Genomic DNA, 6,330 nt, shown 5'->3' on the forward strand with positions numbered 1-6,330 from the left:
AATTAAACACACAATCCAGGTTTAAAGCAACACAGCTGCACTTCCACATGCAGATTGAACCCAATGGCTGGGGGGGGGGGGGGGGGGGGGGGGTGCTTCTGGACCTAGCCTCAGGCATTTAATAAACTAAACCTGCTTTGAGGTACAGACCCAGGATGGGTCAACCTCAAAACAGCTACTGTTCACTAACAAAGACCACACCAATGTGAGGTATGAAAAGGTAGTTTATTCGAATAATAAGGAGTATTTATGATGGCTGCATCGAGGATAGAGAGATGGAGGGATGAAGGAGGTTGTTAAGGGTTTGGTGGCCGAAGCAGATAGGAACCCGGGGATCGAGACTCAGGGTGGGGGCTTGTCTCAATAAGCGCCTTGTTTATCAACCCATCCTTGGTTCCTGTTGAAGAAAAAAGACAACAATAATTACTTAACATTGTGAAATGGTCACAGTTTGGCTAGGTTTACGCACCAAAACTACTTGGTTAGGCTATGCTTATAATACACTAGTGAGATACCTTAGTAGGCTACAAATCTGCTTGATTTCTGGTATAGCACTGCTGTCAGGTAACATTAAATTACTTACCCACAGACATTCAAGCTGTGAGTATTGCTGTCTGGAGCTGGTGTGCTGGCTCTGGTAAACCGCCTGCTCCTCAGAGGAGCTAGGAAGCAAATAGGCAGTGGTGACTAAGCAGTATCAAAGAGGAATTCGTATGGGTATCTTCCCTTCCCTTCCATCAAAGACCCAGGTATCGGGAGACACAGGTCCACCTCTGCATAAAAATGTCCATAGACAATTTTAGGCTTGCAGTCATTTACTCCATCATAGAAACATTTATCAGTCTTTGCACCCATTGGGTTATGGTTAGTTTTGCCTCTTTCCAGTTTTGCTGTTATCATTTTATTTGCTTTCAATAGAATAACCCCCAATATAGGCTATATCTTTGATCTGTATTACATAGATTTTTGGGTATGGCCCCCAGCAAAAACGATATCGGTTCTGGGGGGGCATCCACCCCTTAAATATTATCAATTTCTATTTTTAACATTCTCCTAAATACATTGGATTATCAGGGGTTTTCCTGGATCTGAATGGGCCTTTGGGGGGGTGACTTCGCGGGACAGTAAGCATGATCGGTATGCATAGACCTACAGTAAAGGCAGTGAGTTACCTCACACATAAATGTCAGAAAGTATCTAAGTCCCAAGAGAACAGCATATATGTCAGGGAGAAACAAAAAAAAGTAAGAAACAAAAACAAACAATGCAAGTAACACAGAACCAAACTTCCACTTCACCAATCTGATGCAGCAGCAGCTGAACTCTAACTGCGCCAAATTGGGGCAGAGAGGTGTGACCAATATTACACTAACATGCAAAAGAGGTCTGAACGAGTGTATTCCATAAATATAACTTAAGCAAAGCCTCCATCTGGAATATAGCCTATAGAACATAACCTTATTTTGTAAAGAGTTGTGACAGCATGGAACATTCAAATATTCGTCTCAATAATATAACAACGCTTAATGTTATTCCTGTACGTCCATTAGCAATATGGGGTTAATATCCTTACCACTGTTTTGATTGCAGCTAACTTTAGTCCACCTTTGTGGTGAAGTCACTTTAGTCTTCTCCTTGCCGAAAAGCCTTAAGATCGTTTCCCTCCCTCTCCTCTCTTGGTTCATCCATCCAGCTTTCAGGTCCTCCTCGATGCGCTCCCTCTCCCCGCATCTCACATCGATCCCAGCTCCTTGAGCTGTGTGCCGCTCTCGTTAGTGTTGGAAAAGTTTTCTCGCCAGTGTTCAGCTTAATCCTCAATTGTGCTGGGTACAGACATCTCGCCAGAATGTCCTTGCTTTATAACTTTGTGAACCCTCATCCGTTTCTGCTGCAAGCCGGGGGAGTAGTCCTGGTCAAAGTAGATCCGTTTGCCTTGGAAGAGAACTGGCCCCTGGCTCCGTGATTGCCGTATGATCGCGTCTTTAACCGCTGCGGTCTGTCTCTGAATAATCTGTAATTCGTTTGTATTTCAGCGTCGAAATATTGAAGCCTACGTGTCACTCTATTCTTCAGTTTCTTCCAGTGGAGCTCAGTTACTACACCGTTAGTCTGTCCATGACGTCACCGAAGCCCCACTAAAGTCTATTATAGGTAAATTTATTCCCCTACATGCTGCTCAAAGTAATCTCAGTCAGCGACTCCACCTCTCCTCTGGCACTGCAGGAAGGAGTGAGAGGGATGCTGTGGGTCTCTGTCGCTCTGAAACTTTACAAAAACACAGAAGGAGAACTTTGTAGTAATTTGAGATAATTTCATTCATCTGTCCTGAGAGATGTTTTTATTATCCCCACCAAGAGTGACATGAAAGATCTGCCCTCAAATTCAAAAAGACTTAATGATAACATCTGATTGATATGTGTCACCAACCTCAAACATAATGGGTGAAATATTAAGTTCTGTATTGTGAACAAACAGAGGTGTTTACTTTCAGGAAACACTGGTGAACCAGACAATGCATGGCATATTAAGGACAAGTGGACAAATGAGAGAAGAGGCCAGGGTGTATGAACCAGGATGTAATAATTTTTTAATTTGAATGTTTCACGTGCAGCTATCGTTGATATTTGTCATGGTATTGCATTTGATTGCATACCCCACCTTGAAACCTCATAATTCCTGCCAGAAATTATAACAAATGGTCAAATTAGTAAAAGATTAACACTGGTTAGCCACACAGTATATTGCCGCTTAAGGACATGTGGACAAATGAAGAAATGAGAAATAAGGCCAAGGTGAATGAACCAGGATGTAGTTATTTTTCAAACTGAATGCTAAGAAAAGTATCACATGATGTTTAAATATGTGTTCTGCAGCTACTCAGATTTCTTTTAATGCAAAGATTATACTTAGAGCTGCAAACTGAGAACGCTCATTAACTTAAATCAGAGAGGTGATAAAAGGATTAAGTGGCTTACATTAGCAGGCTACATTAAACCGGAGATATTTCAACCTAACCCACCGCTTTCACTTCAATTGGGATTCTTAGTGTGTGCAGATACTGAGGAGTACTCACTGCATATAATTAACCTGTAACTAGATACCTATAGCTGCAGTAACTTGGTATTGGTTGAAGATAAAACTAAATTCAAATTTAAATAGTATTGTAAGTAGTTAAATATGTTTATAAATCACTACAAAAACTGCATATAGTAAATGGTGGTTCTACCTGTTAATCCTTTTTCACAGAAACACAAAGATTTAACAGTTCGCACACAGCTTTGATTTTAAGGTAGAAAGTGAAGTTTGTGTAACAGTAAGAAAAAATTGTTATGGACATTGTGAAACCTTTTAGATTGTGATGATGTAAAGCTACATTTATAGATTTTTTGGTCACTAGGGACCAGAAGAACTCCAAAACAAACAAAGAGACCATGGCTAACACGTTAGCTACTTACCTACTGACACATTCAGCAGACACAGAACAACATTATCATGCCTTTGGAGTCAAGTTTCTGGCCACTGTTATTCACTGGCCTTAAACAGGTTTATCGTTTGGTTTATAGCCATTTGGCAGGACAGCCCACAAGACACAGTGAGAGACACGTCACAACAGAGGTACAAAAATGAATAACTCAATACATTTCATAATAGCCTACATTAACAAAATTGACCTGGGGGGAAAAAATATGAATGAGGCCTTAATCAACACTGTCATTACATAACAACCTGCATTCTCCCTACAAGGCATGTGTGTGGATAAAACATGTGATACTTAATATCTTCAGGTGGCCAGTCAAGTGTTTTTCCTCCATTTCCTTGGGTATTGAAGGCTGTGTTACAGCTAAATATAAAAAGAAATGATCAATGAGAAAGCCACGGCACATGTGTAAGTGAATTTAAATGCCTCACTTGCACACATTTTTGTTGGTGTGCAGCAGCCTGCACTGCAGAGAACATGGCACAGATGAAAACCAACCTGACCAATGTAATTGCATTTGACACAAGACATGCACCTAATTTAAATTGTTTAGAAGTCTTTAGATCAGACCAATGCCCTACGTGGTTAAAGGAGCAGAGGCGGCAAGTTCAACTTGATTCAGGAAACAGATGTTAAAGTTAAAGTGTTCCGGTAATTTAAGTCTAAAAGTGAAACTTTCAAATGTTTTATTCATTGCACATGAAGTGAAATATTTCAGGGCTGGAAATCAAAACCCATCCATCCATCATCAACCGCTTATCCTGTGTACAGAGCTGGAGCCAATCCCAGCTTACATCAGGCAAAAGGCAGGGTACACCATGGACAAGTTGCCAGTCCATCATAGGGCCACATATAGACAAACAACCACTCACAATTTAGGAGACACCAATTAACCTAGCCTGCATGTCATTGGATGGCAGGAGGAAGCCAGAGCACCCAGAGAACATGCAAAGAAAGGCTGGGGTACCGGGCTTTGAACCCATGACCTTCTTGCTGTGAGGTGCTAACCATTCTACCACCGCGCCGCCCAGAAATCAAAGCCCATATCTCAAAATATTAGAATATAAGAATGAAAAATGTACAATACAGAAATTCCAACCTACTGAAAGGTTGAAAAGTTCTGAAAAAAAGTTGAATTTATGCACTCAGTACTTGGTCTGGTCTCCTTTTGCATGAATTACTGCATCACGGTGGCGTGGCATGGAGGCAATACATCTGAGCACTGATGAGGTGTTACGGAAGCCCTTGTTGCTTTGATAGGGCCCTTCAGCTCATCTGTATTTTTGGGTCTGGTGTCTCTCACTGTCCTCTTGACAAACCCCACAGATTCTCTAGAGTTTCAGGTCAGGCGAGTTGGCTAGTCAGTAAAGCACAGTAACACCATGGTCAGCAAACCAGTTCCTAATGTTTTTGGCACTGTGGGCAGGTGCCAAGTCCTGCTGGAAAGCATCTCCACAAAGCTTGTCAGCAGATGGAAGCATGACGTGCTCTAAAATCTCCTGGTAGACAGTGCAGTGACTCTGGATTTGATAAAACACAGTGGCCCAACACCAGCAGACGACATGGTACCCCAAATCATCACTGACTGTGGAAACTTCACTCAAGCAACTTGGATTCTGTGCTTCTCCACTCATCCTCCAGACTCTGGGACCTTGATTTCCCAAATGAAATGCAAAATTTACTTTCATCTGAAAAGAGGACTTTGGACCACTGAGCAACAGTCCAGTTCTTTTTCTCCTTAGCACAGGTAAGACATTGTCTCTGGTTCAGGAGTGGCTTGACACCAGGAATACGACACTTGTAGCTCATTTCCTGGACACGTCTGTGAGTGGTGGCTCACGATGCACTGACTCCAGCCTCAGTCCACTCCTTTTAAAAATCCCTTGACTTCTTGAAAAGGCTTTGCTTGACAATTCTCTTAAGGCTCATCCCTGTTGCTTGTGCACCTTTTCCTACCACACTTTAACTTTCTAGTCACCTTTCCATGATTATGCTTTGATACAGCACTCTGCAAACAGCCAGCCCTTTCAGCAATGACCTTCTGCGGCCTCCAGGTGGAGGGTGTCAACGAGTGTCTTCTGGACAACTGTCAAGTCAGATGTCTTCCCCATGATTGTGGTTGAGTGTACTGAACCAGACTGAGAGATCGAAGGCTCTTCTCAGGTTGACATTTCTGTATTTATTCTAATATTCGGAGGTATAGAATTTTGATTTCCATGAACTATTTCAGTTTATATGTTATGAATCTAGAATATATAAAAAGGTTTCACTTTTTGACTTAAATTATAGGAAAAAACAAACTTTTCCACGATATTCAAATTTTCTGATGCACTTTTATATTAATCAGAGACAGCCAGTGGAGGGAGCCCTCTCATCTGTCTATAACAGACATGCTTCATTGGCATGTTTATGAGTCAATTGGAGAGCAGCACCCACGTGTGCTTTCCACTGTCCACCGTTTTAGATTTGTAATACAATATTTATTTTTTCCTTTTATAAATAAAAGCACAGCAAATAATAAATTTTTTGGGCAATTGTATGCCAAGGTCATGAGATCCATTCATCCATCCATCCATCAATCATTATACAGAGTACAGGGTCGCGGGGTCCCAGCTGGCAAGGTCATGAGATATGAAGTGAAAATATTTAGCTTCATTCTCTGAGAATGTGAGCAAACATTCTTCAGTATTCAAGTATGTGGAAACTATAGGCTGATGTTGGTGCTAGTGGAAAGGTTAGGGGTCATCAGCATTTTCAGCAGCGATCCTTATCCAAATTTTAGATCTTAGTCTGTCAAGTGTTAGAGAGCTCGACAGAACTACCTCCATGGCTAGACATCATCATTTTTTTGT

General features: G+C 41.5%; 1 long non-coding RNA gene across 1 annotated transcript; it reads right to left on the minus strand.

Annotated features, from left to right (window-relative positions):
• Window positions 1–206: 206 nt before the first annotated feature.
• On the minus strand, window positions 207–2,055 carry LOC119918417. Its single transcript, XR_005447444.1, has 3 exons — window positions 1,574–2,055; window positions 584–773; window positions 207–397 (listed from the first exon to the last, which is right to left on the minus strand). It is a non-coding gene; the product is annotated as an uncharacterized LOC119918417 (long non-coding RNA).
• Window positions 2,056–6,330: the final 4,275 nt, after the last annotated feature.

The sequence above is a fragment of the Micropterus salmoides genome, unplaced genomic scaffold (assembly GCF_014851395.1).
Source record: "Micropterus salmoides isolate LMB-PRFRI ecotype aquatic unplaced genomic scaffold, ASM1485139v1 Ms_hic_scaffold_23, whole genome shotgun sequence".
Taxonomy (NCBI): Eukaryota; Metazoa; Chordata; class Actinopteri; order Centrarchiformes; family Centrarchidae; genus Micropterus; species Micropterus salmoides.